A 16691-nucleotide genomic window follows, 5' to 3' on the forward strand; every position below is an offset into this window, starting at 1 on the left:
TTTCTCAGAGGAAGCCGACGAAGAGCTGGCGATGTGTACCAAGTTTATCGACAACGGGGGCCTCATTTACCCTTTGAAGGAGCTCTTCGGATTCGTAGATGCCCTGGAAATTAGTTTTTAATGTGGTTTAGCCACATCGAGTTTCACAGTGACAGCTTGGAAGAGCTCGTTTCCTCATTGCAAGAAAAATGTCAAGCTGGGCTGCTCACAACATGGTCCGAACCTCACCAATCAAGGGATGAAGTTTTTTTTTTTACTCAGCAGTTTGCATTTTTACTCAAAAGCACTCAACAAGGAGCGAGCATCTTCCCATGAAAAGAGGAAGCACTTGAAGCTCAAGCGGGTCACCTAGGTTTGCAGCCCAAGAGAAACAATGTTCTGTGGTACGCTTGTGAACTATGAGACTTATTTTCTCGTTGATAAAAAAACGCGCTACCAATAATCACGAATGCATTGTTGTAAACATTCACTACTCAGAAATGCGTTGTATGGCCGGCGTGACCAGAGTGCAGAAAATAACTAACGTGGTTGCTTGGGCGAGTTGGTACGACATGATTCACATAAAAAACAGCGCCAAAAACGAGAGACAAGAAAAAGAAGGAGACAGACAGCGGCACTGAACTTACAACAAGATTTATTTGCCAGAACCGCACAATATATACTTGGGCAGCTTCTAACAAAAAAAGATAATACAAAACAAACAATACAGAATCCACCTAACAACCACATAGTCATCTTCACAACGCACCATGAGCAGCACGTGTGCTAACGTGCCGAAGGAAATCTATTTCTTTTAATGATAGCGCAATCGAAGGCCTGCTGACACATGCACTGCCCAACCTTTCTATTTCTGAAGCCTCATAAATTTCACGTATCAAATGGTCCCGATGCCGCCTGATGACGGTACAAAGCTGAAAATTAGGGACACAGCCGCAGTCTCGGCAATGAATGCCGAGATGGCCCGAAACTGTAGAGGAGACGTTGTGAGCGTGCTCTTTCAGCCGCTCATTCAAACACCTGCCTGTTTGGCCGATGTACCACTTGCCGCAAGACAGGGGTAGTGAGTACACCACTCCTTCAATGCACGGAACGTACTTCTTTCGATGCTTGACTTTGCAGCCTCGCTCGCCCCTCGAACCAGGATTCACGGCTCTGCACAACCTAGCCAGTTTTTCTGGGGCAGAAAAAACCAGGTCTACGTCGCACCTGCTGGCTACTTTTTTGAGATTGTGGGTGACGCCGTGGATATAGGGAATAACGACGAAGTTTCGTTTCCCACGTCCCTTATCCTTTGTACGGTTCTGAGCATTATTTTCTGGACTCGTTCTGATTTCTCTGAGTAGACACTATGCAACGGCGGTCAAAACGTACATCGGGAAACCAGCTTCTGTAAGGCGTTTAGTTTGCTTATTAAAGCTGGACAGAATTGTGTGACAGCAGGACTTTCGCAAAGCGTTTGTGTAGCAAGTCTTAGCAATAGCGCGCTTCACCACTTTCGAATGTGCTGAACCAAAAGGAAGGATTGGCTTGTTGGCGCGTGGCTCATAGGCCCAACACACGTGGGAAGGACTCAACGTTAACATTAAATCTAGGAACCTGATGGCTCCTCTGTCCGGAACTTCATGTGTTATAACAAGCAGAGAAAGACACTTACTGAAAATTTCTAAAATACTAGTCAAAGGCGGACCATCCGAGGAGGTTCCAGCTTGAAACAACACAAGGAAATCGTCAACATAGCGGAATACTCTCTTAACAGATGTGGATCCCAAGCAATTCTGAATGGCACGATCACGGCTGGCTAAAAATAAATCACTCAAAATGGGCGCAAGGCATGATCCTATGCACACCCCTTGACGTTGCAAGTAAATATGATCGTCCCATTCTGCAAATGTCGACCTCAGGTAATACTGTAGCAGTTCCATAAAACCTTCAACAGATATGCCTACTGCATTCTGGTAATTCACAACGCCAAAACTGTCAATGCACCCGCGAATGCAAGCTAGAAGCTCACTGTGTGGCAATGAGTAGTACAGATCTTTAATATCTATTGAGCATGCCTGGTAGCCATAAAATTTGTTATCTTTCAGCACGGAAATCACATCATCGGAACTTTTTGCTAGGAATGGATCGTCTATGCTTAATAACATCAGTTTTCCCTGAAGAAATTGTGCCAGTATTTTTTGCCACGAGTTGGCCTCTGATACTATAACACGAAAAGGACAGTTAACTTTGTGCGTTTTCGCGTTAAAGAAAATTTCCATGCTAAGGTTTTTCTCGCCATCCATCTTTTTTGCCAATCCATCAAGATTCAATCTTTTACAGATACTTTTTGCATAGTTTTTAACCTTCGGAAGCGACACATTAGCTTGGGGCTGAAAAACAGACAAAAGCGCTTCACCTGCTTTTTTCTTATAGATTTCATTCGGAATAATAACAAAACCTCCCTCCTTATCTGCTGCTACCAAAGACAATGACTTATCCTTCAGGAAGGTTTTTACCTTCTTTACAGGAACCCTGGTTAAGCCTGCTCTATGGCTACAAAGAATGTCACAACCCTCAGAAACACACCTCTCGGCATAGTCAGCAGGTACCTTCCTAGAAATGCTGCGGACCAGGCCCAGAAGTTCTGCCCTTGACCTTCTTGGTTCAACCGCATATTTGGGGCCACGGCTAAGCACACTGCTGATGTTCTCAGGCACAGACACATTCCCCAGAGAATGCAGTCCTTCTTTGCTCGGGGAGGGCTTTTTTGGCAGCGAAGCTCGTAGCTCAGTCAGCATCTGCCGCCAACGGAATTCCGCCGCGGCATTAGCTAGGTCAAGGTGATCGAACCACTTCTTGCCTCTATTGTTGTTCGTAGTCCCTTGAAGCGAGAGAAACAAACACTGCTTGTAGAAACGAGCTTGTCGGTGCCACTCAGAACTAAGGACCTTGAGGAGTCGAAGACCGTGCCCCTGCGAAGGTCTGAAACCGCCGAAGAGCAATTTTCTTTAACGCGAAAACGCACAAAGTTAACTGTCCTTTTCGTGTTATAGTATCAGAGGCCAACTCGTGGCAAAAAATACTGGCACAATTTCTTCAGGGAAAACTGATGTTATTAAGCATAGACGATCCATTCCTAGCAAAAAGTTCCGATGATGTGATTTCCGTGCTGAAAGATAACAAATTTTATGGCTACCAGGCATGCTCAATAGATATTAAAGATCTGTACTACTCATTGCCACACAGTGAGCTTCTAGCTTGCATTCGCGGGTGCATTGACAGTTTTGGCGTTGTGAATTACCAGAATGCAGTAGGCATATCTGTTGAAGGTTTTATGGAACTGCTACAGTATTACCTGAGGTCGACATTTGCAGAATGGGACGATCATATTTACTTGCAACGTCAAGGGGTGTGCATAGGATCATGCCTTGCGCCCATTTTGAGTGATTTATTTTTAGCCAGCCGTGATCGTGCCATTCAGAATTGCTTGGGATCCACATCTGTTAAGAGAGTATTCCGCTATGTTGACGATTTCCTTGTGTTGTTTCAAGCTGGAACCTCCTCGGATGGTCCGCCTTTGACTAGTATTTTAGAAATTTTCAGTAAGTGTCTTTCTCTGCTTGTTATAACACATGAAGTTCCGGACAGAGGAGCCATCAGGTTCCTAGATTTAATGTTAACGTTGAGTCCTTCCCACGTGTGTTGGGCCTATGAGCCACGCGCCAACAAGCCAATCCTTCCTTTTGGTTCAGCACATTCGAAAGTGGTGAAGCGCGCTATTGCTAAGACTTGCTACACAAACGCTTTGCGAAAGTCCTGCTGTCACACAATTCTGTCCAGCTTTAATAAGCAAACTAAACGCCTTACAGAAGCTGGTTTCCCGATGTACGTTTTGACCGCCGTTGCATAGTGTCTACTCAGAGAAATCAGAACGAGCCCAGAAAATAATGCTCAGAACCGTACAAAGGATAAGGGACGTGGGAAACGAAACTTCGTCGTTATTCCCTATATCCACGGCGTCACCCACAATCTCAAAAAAGTAGCCAGCAGGTGCGACGTAGACCTGGTTTTTTCTGCCCCAGAAAAACTGGCTAGGTTGTGCAGAGCCGTGAATCCTGGTTCGAGGGGCGAGCGAGGCTGCAAAGTCAAGCATCGAAAGAAGTACGTTCCGTGCATTGAAGGAGTGGTGTACTCACTACCCCTGTCTTGCGGCAAGTGGTACATCGGCCAAACAGGCAGGTGTTTGAATGAGCGGCTGAAAGAGCACGCTCACAACGTCTCCTCTACAGTTTCGGGCCATCTCGGCATTCATTGCCGAGACTGCGGCTGTGTCCCTAATTTTCAGCTTTGTACCGTCATCAGGCGGCATCGGGACCATTTGATACGTGAAATTTATGAGGCTTCAGAAATAGAAAGGTTGGGCAGTGCATGTGTCAGCAGGCCTTCGATTGCGCTATCATTAAAAGAAATAGATTTCCTTCGGCACGTTAGCACACGTGCTGCTCATGGTGCGTTGTGAAGATGACTATGTGGTTGTTAGGTGGATTCTGTATTGTTTGTTTTGTATTTTCTTTTTTTGTTAGAAGCTGCCCAAGTATATATTGTGCGGTTCTGGCAAATAAATCTTGTTGTAAGTTCAGTGCCGCTGCCTGTCTCCTTCTTTTTCTTGTCTCTCGTTTTTGGCGCTGTTTTTTATGTGAAGCAGGAAATAAAATGTTTTCATCCAGATACCGCTCGTGATTCTCGTCTTTGAGTTTGATTATGCGTTAGCAGAAGAAGGTATGGCGAGCCATGTATGTTGCGAATAAGGGGGCTTTATCTACACATTAGTGCTTGAGGAAATAGTGGTTCGCCATGGTAAATATCAAGGTGTTGCAAACAATGGCTCCCAACTGAGTCAATCATTCTACTCTTTTATATCAGTTCTTGGTCACATCAATAAAATGTTTCAGTGCCGTCGCGCGCTCACTTCTCCCACCCTGTCAACATTTCAGTTCAGTCGCGCACCCGCGTAGGCACCCTGCAATTCCAAAAGCTAGCACAACTGCTCCGTCATCAATTGATGCCATGCAAGAGCAAGAAAATATATTTTAAATGTCTCACAATGCCGGAGCGCGTGGTTGATTCCGTTCTCTACGCAGCGCATGGCCACCTCGGGCGACGTGATTGATTGATTGATTGATGTGGCTGTACCCTTTAGATCGGGCGGCAGCTAACGCCACCTGGCCGTAATACTTATTGAACCAACAACTAGATTTATTTTTTTTCCTTGAAATAGTGAAGTATAGGACTGGTACTTTGCATTGAACGGTTTAATTTTCATTCGTGCTTTGCCTTTAGCCACTAATCAGATAACCTCCTTATAGTTAATTCTACCCTCTTAAGGTCTATTTTGTCCTCCCTGTCTCTTAACCCCAGTGCTTTGAAAATCCCTGCGCCATCATCCTGAACTATAGGGTGAAGCTCTTTACAGAACATAATGAAGTGTTCGGCAGTTTTCTCCTCTCCGCATGCACTGCATACCCAACGTTACTAGATAGATAAATAATCTAGTAACGTTGCTGCATACCATGTCTCCCGTTTCGTATTTGGCCCGATATGTCTTGGTTCGCAATACTCTTGTCCTGGCCTCAAACAGTAGAGAACTACAACGAGTATTATCATAGATTCTTTCCTTGGCATTTTCCTGCTTAAAAGTTTGATAGATCTCTAGCACGGACTTCTTAATCATGCCAATTGTCCACATGTCAGTCTCCGTTTCCTTCACCTCCTTCTTAACCGATAGTTCTTTTTGGTTTGGCTCCTGCTGTTTTCTATGTATTTACCAGTCAATTTTCTCGTTCGCTTTCTTCATTTTTTGACGACATTCTTCATATACAAGTAACTGAATACCTTCCTAGCCCAACGCTCCACCCCCCTTCCTTTACCTCGCTTCTCAAATTTTATCTTGCTGCTAGCTTCCTTGCCCTAAAACAATGTCCATCCCATATCACCTTTTACTCCCCGATTTGGTATATTCCCGAGAGCTCCTAAGGCAAGCCTACCTATTTCACGTGGCTTAAATTATAATCTTGCTTGAACTTCTGATCTCATGCACAAGACCACATTCCCGAACGTCAGACCAGGAACCACTGCTCCTTTCCATATTCCTCTCTCAACATCATACCAATTGTAATTCCACCGTGCCCTGTTTTTCATTACCGCTGCATTCCTGTTACCTTTAGTCGTCACGTATATTTCGTGTTTTCTTCGGTACTCGGCCCCATTGCTTATGAATACTCCCAGATATTTGTATTTTTCTGTTATCTCTAGCGTGACCTCATGTACTCTCAGCTCACTACCTTCATTATCATTACAAATCATGACTACTGATTCTTACTTACTGAATCTGAAATCTAACGAATTTCCCTCGTTTCCGCAGATGTCCATCAATCTCTGCAAATCTTCCTTGTTGTCGGTCATTGGCACTGTATCATCTGCGCATATCAATGCTGGTAGTGCCTGTTCAATGAGTTTTCCTTGTTTGACAAAAGAGCGATTAAAGCCCAGTCCACTTCTCTCTAATTTGGCCTCTAATCGTTGTAGGTAAATCATGAATAATAAGGGTGACAGTGGACACGCTTGCCTAAGCCCCTGTTTTACCGCTACAGGCTTGGATACCAGTTTTTCCCGCTTTTTAACTGTCATGTTACCTTTAGAGATATCCTTTAAAAGATTAGTGATTTCATTTTCCTCACCTATTGTGTCCAGTATTCCCCAAAAGTCCCAAAAGTCCTCTTGAACCATGCTATCGTACGCTCCCTTGATATCCAAAAATGCTAGCCACAGGGGCCTGTGTTACTTTTCTTCTATTTCGGTGCACTGTGTCAGTGAGAAGAGATTGTCTTTTAACCTCCTGTGTTTCCAAAACCCATTCTGCAGCTCCCCCCGCACCCCCTACTCCTCTATCTATGCCTGCAGTGTTTCCTTTATAATCTGCATCGTCAGCCTGTAGACCAATAATGTCACTGTTTTAGGATGGTAGTTGTTTATGTCAGCTTTCTCCTCCTTTCTTTTATAGATGATGGCCAGCCTGCTAAGTGTCCATCCATCCGGGACTTCACCATCGTTTATTATTTTGCTCACTGCCTCTCTCAAAGCCTGCTTAGACTTCGGACGTGATGTTTTTATCAGCATAATTGAAAGGCCATCTGGGCCTGTTCATGTACAACTAGGAACCCTCTTCTCAGCCCTTTCCCACTCTTGTTATAAAAATCGAGCCATTGTGCCAATTGATTCATCGTTGAACTTTGTTGAATTTTTTCTGTCATCCTTGTTCTAATGTATTCAATAGCTTCGTCCCCTTCTAGCCGAGAACCTTAAGCTCTAGTTATAAACCTCTGCTCTAGGCTCGTCTCATTTCTTAGGAAGTTTAGATCGTTCCGAAATTTCGCAGCTGCCTTTCTATCTTTTTTATGGACTTCCGCCACTGAGCTCTCTTCCTTCTAATCTTTTCATTGATTAGAAGAGATGCATTCTTTATACAGCTTAGAAAGTTTTTTTCATTTTCTTTCAATCCATCTGTCGGTTCACCCCGCTGCTTAGCATGTCTGTGTTCCCGAGAGGCTTCTTGGCGTTTTGCTATGGCTCTCTTAACTTCCTCATCCCATCAACTCTTGGGTTCGTGTCTTCTTTTCCGGGGTGACTTGTCACGTGCCTTAGCAAGCTCTAGCTCAAACAGTCGAATTAGATTCGTGTGTGTCCACACTGTTTTATTATACTCAGCGATTACTTTTCAAATTTGTTTAGTAGCTAGTTATATTTGCCTTTCTGAATAAAATTTTGCCGTAGTTGCTCATCTTGTCTTTTTCCCACTTTCATTGCTTTTCCAAAACTTAGCTTGATACGTTTTTGATTACTACCCAGACTTCTGAAGCCACCTTCATCTATGTGCATTCTCTGAGCCCATGGTATATCCTGAGTGACATCAGTGCATAATCTATCGTTGACTGCAGCCTTCTTACCTCTCATTTTATTTGCCCTTCACACATCTCGGTACTGTTGCAAATGATCAAATCATGCCTTTCACACATATCCATGAGTATTTTGCCTGTTGGGTCGGTATACCCATTTATATCTTCTATGTGCGCAATCATATCTCCTAGTATAATTATCTCGAACTGTCATCCTAAGTCCTGAATGCCCTTTGATATACACTCTATCATTGCTTGGTTTTGCTCTCTGGCCTTTCCTCCCGTTCACCAGTACACCAAACCAAGGAGTGTCATTTGCCCTGCCACTTTTCCTTTTAGCCATAGCTGTTCCTTTCACTCCTGCTTGACCCTTTGCCCGCCTGTAGTCTTATGAATGAATGCCCCAATACCACCCCCCTTTCTGCTGCCTTCTGTTTTATTACAATATTTCTACACGTAGTCCGGATTGTTAGGAGGTTGTTCCCTGTCCCTAAGATGTGTTTATACAAAATCGTATACCATTGGCCTCTCCTCCCTTAGCTGTTCTTCTATCTTTTCCCACTTCAGTATGTTCCGGCCACCCTGCATGTTAATATACCCTATGTCTGAATTGACTCGCCGCTCGTGAATACGTCTATTTCTATCCTGGACTCTACCTATCTTATATACTGGTGCCACTTTGGAATCATATCTGTCCATATAACCTGTCAAAAAGTCTCCCTGGTTGTCTCCCTGGGAGGCAAAGAGTCTCCCTGGCACACGTGCAAACGTATGTAAGCGCCACATGGCGGTTTTCTTTCAGGGCGTTATGCGCTAACCAGCGCGTCCATCACACTTACCTTTTCTAGCCACTGTTACTATACTATAGTTACAGTGGCTACTATAGTGTACTAGATTAGGGGGTAGTGTGTTCAGCCACCCTATCTCGCGAAACATCGCGTGAAGCGGCGCACGTCGACAAAAAACCGGTTGCCAAGGTGGCGCTGCCGTAGCATCGGCTGGCAGGATTGTCAGCTCCGCGCCACTCTGCTTTCTCGGGTGCTGTTCAGTGAACTGTTGCACCCACTTAACGAAAGTTTTTCTGGCAATGCTTTTGCTGGCCACGCGACAGTGAGGCAATGCCGAGTCATCGGCGGCAACGACACTGCTTTGCACCTAGGTGCGAAACAGGGTATACCGTTGGAAAAAAGGTGAGCAGCCGTCCCTTTTCCCTGCACCCAAAGACGAAGCACAGAGGAAGGTTTGGGAACAGAATTTACAACGAAAGGATGGGACCTTGAATGAAAGCTGCTCTCTATGTGAGCTACTCTTTGAGCCTTCGTGTATTCTCAGAGTTTACGTGCATGCTATAAACGGCGAAGTTCGCGTACCACGTTGGAGACCACCCTACCAGCAGTGGCCGATGACCGATGATTAGAAACAGCTTGGATTCCCATTGGCTTCTGTGTTCATTGGCTAATGCCCGGACAGCGTAACAGAAAAGGGCATGGCCTACAAGCAAAATATGGGCGAGCTGGTAGCGAAAGTCTCAAATCTTTTTTTAAAAAAGTGCGCGTTTCTCTTAGTTGTTTGCCCCTGTCAATAATTAGAACGAAGCAAAAGTTTTGGAGAATATCTGTGATATTTAACATGCAGGCTAAGGGCTTTTCTGACACATACCTTGGTTGCCGGCTAATGCTCACAGAATTTGCCTGTTCATCAAGCTTACTTACTTTTGTGTATTAAATAGTATTCGACAGAAATTCGTGGCATGCGAGTACGTACAAGCGGTAAAAATGTAAAGTGGTTAGAACGCGGATGTGTCCGTTTCTTTGTTCACTTCGTCGTGAAGTCAGACGAACAGCTACCGAATAGCCACGGACGCTCATTTGTTCCGACAATTAATTCAGTTCGCACTGGCTTCTCCACGGAATATCTCTTTATTGTGTCTTTTCTTCCAAAGGAACAAAGTGTACCAGCAAGTGCACAGTGTGGCATTTAAACTGTACACTTTTTACCGCGCGCACGCCGTTTGGCCCGTGCACAGCATACTGCGCTTAAGAAAACTAGTTCACCGAAGCTCACCAAATGGCAATTCTCAAAAGTCCACAAACTGGAACAGCTGTAAAGCACTTACTTAATAGTACAAAAGTAATGAAAATATTGCATTTAATTGAGCTTTAGGCCAATATAAACGCATGCACCGTTTATGCTCGTTTCCACATTCCACAGCGCGTTACGTGTATGACTGCGTGCCGTCTTCACGTCGTTCGCACGTTGGATGGACGTCATGGCCGTTACAGCCGTGCAGCGACGAGCTGTTTATTCAAGTTGAAACTGAAGGTGAGTAGATATCAGTAGTACTTCTATTTGCCCTTATCTGACAACGGCACTTGTATTTGCTCTTGTTCTCTCAGTACCATATGCGAATTGGCGGACAGGTTTACGGGGTGAAAAAAGCGCATGTCTTAAGAAGCGGGCGCTGCGTAGTCCTAACTGTAGTCCTAGCTCGTCTCGGCAAGATTGCACATGGCGTAGTTACAGTCTCTTGTTACAAGTAAAAACTGGACATATTCGAAACGTTCTTCCGTACAGTGTTCGAGCACGGATTCTATTCGCCATATTTCTTAAAATTCGCGATACGCTGTTTTAGGGAAAAAACTTGAATTTAACTGAAACCACCTGGTCTGAAGGACAGTCGCTCAGCCGCCGGTTGTGTATGTTGACGCGTGGTGCGCGGCTATTTCTTGTTCGCTTCTGGCGAGACTGCCTGTAGCTGACCACTAGTGCATCTCACTAACCACCATGCGATCTAGGGTCCATGCCAGTGCTTTATTAATTATTTCGAAATTATAAATTTGTCCGTGCGGTCATACTTATTGAAAGGTAAAAAAACATATGAAGGTGGGTGCCAAATGTGGGAAAGTCATGGGGTCATCTACCATCCGAATTCAGGCGCACCTGTATTTTTTTTCTTTAACCTAAAGCTTTCACGCAATAAGGTTCCTCGGTATTGTTAGGTAAGTTAGTGGAATTGTACCTTTGAAAAAAAATGATATAATTTAAGCTTCAGCGACTTGATAATTTCATTTATCGATATTGAGACAGTTGTCATTTCTGATGTTGACACAGTTTGAAACTTGTGGTTAGTCAATAACTACGCAACGTTGGCGAGCGATGCTATTCTGAATGTAATGCATTTATTCAGAAATTTCATTGTGTAATCTATCGTAAATGATCTATCATTGCAGTACCTGGCCACTAACTCCTACATGCAAACGTCAATTAACTCACAGCCCTCAGCCTCGAGCAGCTGAGAATCAACTGACCACGGCGGTGGTCAGATTTGCAACGCAGCACAGGGTGCTAAAAATTTCTGGATCCGGACAGGCCGCCATTGGAACCTGAACTTGGCGACGCATAACGCTGGAAGCTTATCTAGTGAGGGAAGTCTAGCTGTACTATTCGAAAAGCTAGAGGGTGTTAAATGGGATATAATAGGGCTCAGTGACGTTAGGAGGACAGATGAGGCCTATACGGGGCTACAAAATGGACACGTTCTTTGCTATCGGGGCTTGGCTGACAGAAGAGAACTGGCAGAGGGGTTCCTAATTCACAGAAACATAACTGGCAACATAGAGGAATACTATAGCATTAATGAAAGGGTGGTAGGTATCGTAATTAAACTGAATAAAAGATACAAGATGAAGGTGGTACAGGCTTACGCGCCTACATACAGCCATGATGACGCTTCAGTTGAAAGCTTCTATGAAGGCGTGGAATCGGCAATGAGTAAGGGAAAAACACAGTATACAATACTGACGGGTGACTTTATTGCAAAGGTAGGGAAGAAGCAGGCTGGAGACCAGGTAGTAGGAGATTATGGCATCGGTACTAGAAACGCCAGAGGAGAGCTACTAGTAGAATTTGGAGAATGCAATAATTTATGGATTTCGAATACCTTCTACCGAAAACGAGGAAACCGTAAGTGGACATGAAGGAGCCCTATTGGCGAAAATTAGAACGAAATAGACTTTATAATGACTGCAGAACCAGGCATCGTGCAGGATGTGGAAGTGGTTGGCAAGGTACGATGCAGTGACAATAGAATGGTACGGTTTCGAATTCGCCTAGACTTGAAAAAGGAATGACAGAAACTGATACGAAAGAAGCCAATCAATGAGCTAGCACTGAGAGGGAAAGTGCAGGAATTCAGAGTCGCTTCAGAACAGGTACTCGGCTCTTATTGAGGAAACCAGCCCTAGCGTAGATACACTAAATTATAATCTGACGAGTATCATTACGGTGTGTGCAGTGGAACTTGGAGGTACGGTACTTAGACAGGACACTGGCAAGCTGTCCCAGGAGACGAATAACCTCATTAAAGAGCGTCAAAGCATGAAAGTCTCAAGTACAACAAACAAAATAGAACTTGCAGAACTTTCGAAGTTGATTAATAGGCGTAAGGTATTCGATGTAAGAAGGTATAACATGGAGGGAATTGAACATGCTCTGAAAAATGGAGGAAGCGTCAAAACAGTGAAGAGGAAACTTGGAATAGGGAAAAATTGGATGAATGCACTAAGGAACAAAGAAGGAAAAATAACCACCATTATGGATAGAATAGTTAAAATAGCGAAGGAAATTGGCAGGGATCTGTACAGTAACTGGGACAACTACGACCCTGACAATATAAGAACTAGCAGTAATCAAGAAGACATCCACCAGTAATGATAGAAGAAGTCAGAAAAGTCTTGGAGAGCATGCAAAAAGGCAAAGCTGCTGGTGAGGATCAGGTAGCATCAAATCTGCTGAAATATGGAGGACAGATTGTGTTAGAACAACTAGCCACCCTGTTTACGAGGAGTCTCCTGATGGGAAGAGTACCAGAATCTTGGAACAATAGTAAAATAATCTTAATACATAAGGAAAGAGATGACAAGAACTTTGAGAATTACAGGCCAATCAGCTTGCTCTCCGTAGTATACAAGCTATTTACAAAGGTAACTGCTAACAGAGTTAAGAAAACATTAGAATTCAATCAACCAAAGGAACAAGCAGGGTTTCGAACAGGCTACTCAACAATCGACCATATTCATACTACCAATCAGGTAATAGAGAAATGCTCAGAATACAGCCAACCACTATACATAGCTTTCATTGATTACCAGAAGGCGTTCGATTCAGTAGAAATATCAGCAGTCATGCAGACCCTGCAGAATCGGGGAGTCGATGAAGCATATATAAAAATCCTGGAAGAAATCTACAGGGCATCAACTGCTACCATAGTGCTCATAAAGAAAGCAACAGAATACCAATAAAGAAGGATGTAAGGCAGAGGGATACGATCACCCCAGTGCTATTTTCCGTGGGCTAACAGGAGGTTTTCAGAGGCCTAAAATGGGAACAGTTGGGCAACAGAGGAAATGGAGAGTACCTTAGTAACCTGCGCTTCGACGATGACGTTTCATTGCTGAGTAACTCAGGGGACAAATTGCAACTCATGATTACGGAGTTAGACAAGGAGAGGAGAAAGGTGGGTCTTAAAATTAATCTGCAGAAAACGAAAGTAATGTACAACAACCTCGGAAGGGAGCAGCGCTTCGAGATAGGTAATAGTGCACTTCAAGTTGTGGAAGACTATGTATACTTAGGGCAGGTAATAACCGCGGAGCCGAACCACGACATTGAAGTAACTAAAGGATTAAAAATGGGTTGCAGCACATTTGGCAAGCACTCTCAAATTATTACAGGTAGATTGCCAGTATCTTTCAAAAGGAAGGTTTATAACAGCTGTATCTTGCCGGTACTTAGCTACGAAGCAGAAACCGGGAGACTTACAAAGAGGGTTCAGCTTAAATTGAAGACGACGCAGCGAGCAATGGAAAAGAAAAATGGCATATGCAACCTTAAGATACAACAAGAGAGCAGAGTGGATTAGGGAACAAACGGGGGTTAAGGATATAAAAGTTGAAATCAAAAAGAGGAAATGGACATTGGCCGGGCATGTAGCGCGTAGACAGAATAACCGCTGCTCATGAAGGGTAACTAGCTGGATTCCCAAAGAAGACAAGCGGGTTAGGGGGAGACGGAGGGTTAGGCGGTCAGAGGAGATTAGGAAGTTTGCAGCTATAAATTGGCAGCAGCAAGCACAGGAGCAAGTTAACAGGCGGAACATGGGAGAGGCATTTGTCCTGCAGTGGACGTAGTCAGGCTGATGATGATGATTTATCATCAGCTAAGTGTATTATTAGTTTCATATATCTGTTCTTTTTTGTAGCGTGGAGTGAGTGCCGCTCCTGAGACTATTTATAAATTACACAAAACACATGATTCTTCCAGTTGTTCAAAAGAACATTTAGGAAATTTAACACCAAAAGATACTGTTTACAAGAAATCATTGGGCCTAAATACTTACTGGGTTTTGTGAATTTTATTCGCAATTTTTTACAACGAAGGCATACTTTTGCCAGTCCGAATACTTAGTACAATGTCCAATGAATATTTTGATGAATTGATGCTGTATTGTTTTGGCAAGATTATCCTTCTGTTGGCACCACAACCACTGCATATAGAAGACTTTTTCAAATCTTCTAAACATATGTTACAGTTATCAACTTTCTAACTTATGTATTGCTTTTTTACAGGTCAGCTATTTGTTCCTGAAGAATGTCAGCAGTGCTGAATATGGTGTGCACAGAAATCTGTATCATATTGTACTAATGAGGTTACAAAGAAGTACTGCTGGGCCACTGAGAACAATTTTCCATTTAAAAGCCTGCAAATGTGCTGCTACTTCTGCTTGGTGAGCATCAACAGAAAACAATTTAATTGGTTTTGCCTTGCCTTTTATTGGCAACATCCTTATGACTTTTTGTTATGTCAATGTTGTGATATTTTGGTTGCTGTTCTGTACAAAGTGTTTCACTAGGACCAGAGAATAGCATATACTGCATCACTGATGTTTGTTTGAAAACTTGACCTACTAATACATTTTTTTCAGTATATATATGCTGCCCTCCTGAAAAAGCCAACTTATGCAATCTGGAGTAAGATTGAGCATTTAAACTGCTCCACTGCCACCAGATTCACCACGTAAATGTTGCATAATCTTGTTTCATGTTCTGTCAGCATTCTGTTATGTGTGAGCTGGGAGCCAGAGCAAATAACTGATTTCATCATTTAAACAGTCAGCTGCACGACTAAGTGGCAGGATTGCTCAATAGTGAGCATTGAAATAAAATAAAGCATTGACAACTGAAGCTACACAAAAAAATAACCTTCGTAAATAAACGTGCATTGACTACCTCAGTAATGTTTATAAATATAAAGGTACGTGCATACAAGAAAGAAACAGGGACACTAAACAATGCTTCTGCGCCAATGCTGCTTCCAGAATTCTATCAGTAAAGATTGCCTTTTTGTTTCTAATTGAGAAAACATATGTTCTAAAATGTTCGAGGATAAAGGAATTTTTTTTCGATTGTCTTCCTTTAAAAAGTGCATCATGCAGTCCAACAAGTATTTTCTTCCCGTCTGTGCAGGTGCTGTCATCTTCATAATCATGCGTAACCTATTAGTTTCCCAACAAATGTTCCTACTGTGTGTGTTTTATTGAAAACTGGTGAAAGCAGTTGTCTAAGAGGTGGCTTAGTAAAGAAGAGGACCTCATGATGTTTTTTTCCTTCCCATTTTCCAGATGAGACATACTCTGTTCATGAAACTGATGCAGCTGTTCCGGACGTAGCAAAAGGATGGCTCGTGTTTGCTTCAGATCAAGAAGGTGCACCTATGCGAGAAGGCATGCCGCTACGATAGGCGACTTCAACAGATGACCCAGCAACACTTCAGAATCACAAGAGTTTGCGAAATGGAAAAATGGCATATTGCTTTTTATATATTACATGTAATGTAAACCTGAAGCACTAAAATAAAAAAAATCATCTTGTTACTTCTTGTGGGGGGAGAAAAGGGCGTAAAAATGTAGAAAAATGTAGCCGGGGTATCAAATCGCAGCCTAGACAAAAACAATAAATGAGCCAGAAATTGCATTGGCCAAAATTGTTGGCTCCCATGCCTACAACATGCTTGGCTATTGCATGGTATTCTAACGCAGTGCCAACCATGGAAAGAGGTGTTTCCAATGATTTTTTAAGCACTGTCTTTCTTCGCTTGGCCAATGGTAGGCTTGTCACACTTCCCAAGCACATACTTCCCTTGGCCTCCAATAACTTTCCAAGCGTGCACAGCTTGGCCACTGATGATTTACCATGCTTGGCCCAAGCAAATTTTGCTGGTAGGGCAGAGCTAACGCCGGACGCCGTGCGGCGCCGATGTTGCTGCCCAACGCTTCAAGCTACTTATCGAAGAAAGCGCTACATCCAAGACCTCCGAGAAAGCGGAAGAACTCGGCGGTCGATTCTACCATCTGCAAGAAAACTGCAGCACCCTGTGTTGATGGTGAGGCCACTGATTCAGGTTCATCGATGGACGTTCCTGCTGACTATGAACCTGAGGTGGTGAACACTACAGGAAGTGCAGCTTCGCTGGAACGCTAAGCTTTGTTTACCTTCAATTTATATGAGCTCGATCACACCGCATCTCGAGTCAAAGAAAGCTTTAATGATGATGATGATGATGATGAACCTTCAGATTTGCTGGCATTCGCCCAAAAAGGGGGATCGGCCAAGAACCGGGCGGCAGGATCATCAAGTGTGGTAAGTCAGGCATTCAGGTAGTCCCGTAGCCGTAAATAATAAGAATAGACTAACAGCGTAA

At 43.6% G+C, this 16691-nt stretch overlaps 1 long non-coding RNA gene across 1 annotated transcript in view; it reads left to right on the top strand.

Moving 5' to 3' along the window:
• The window catches only part of LOC142796219 (uncharacterized), a 66277-nt gene extending 49984 nt beyond the window's left edge, over positions 1 to 16293 (top strand). The window contains exons 2-4 of the long non-coding RNA XR_012893624.1: positions 10146 to 10256; positions 14561 to 14718; positions 15613 to 16293. This is a non-coding gene — a long non-coding RNA (uncharacterized LOC142796219). The remainder of the gene's footprint in view (positions 1 to 10145; positions 10257 to 14560; positions 14719 to 15612) is intronic.
• The last annotated feature ends 398 nt before the right edge of the window (positions 16294 to 16691 follow it).

This window comes from Rhipicephalus microplus, chromosome 2 (genome assembly GCF_043290135.1).
Source record: "Rhipicephalus microplus isolate Deutch F79 chromosome 2, USDA_Rmic, whole genome shotgun sequence".
NCBI lineage: Eukaryota > Metazoa > Arthropoda > Arachnida > Ixodida > Ixodidae > Rhipicephalus > Rhipicephalus microplus.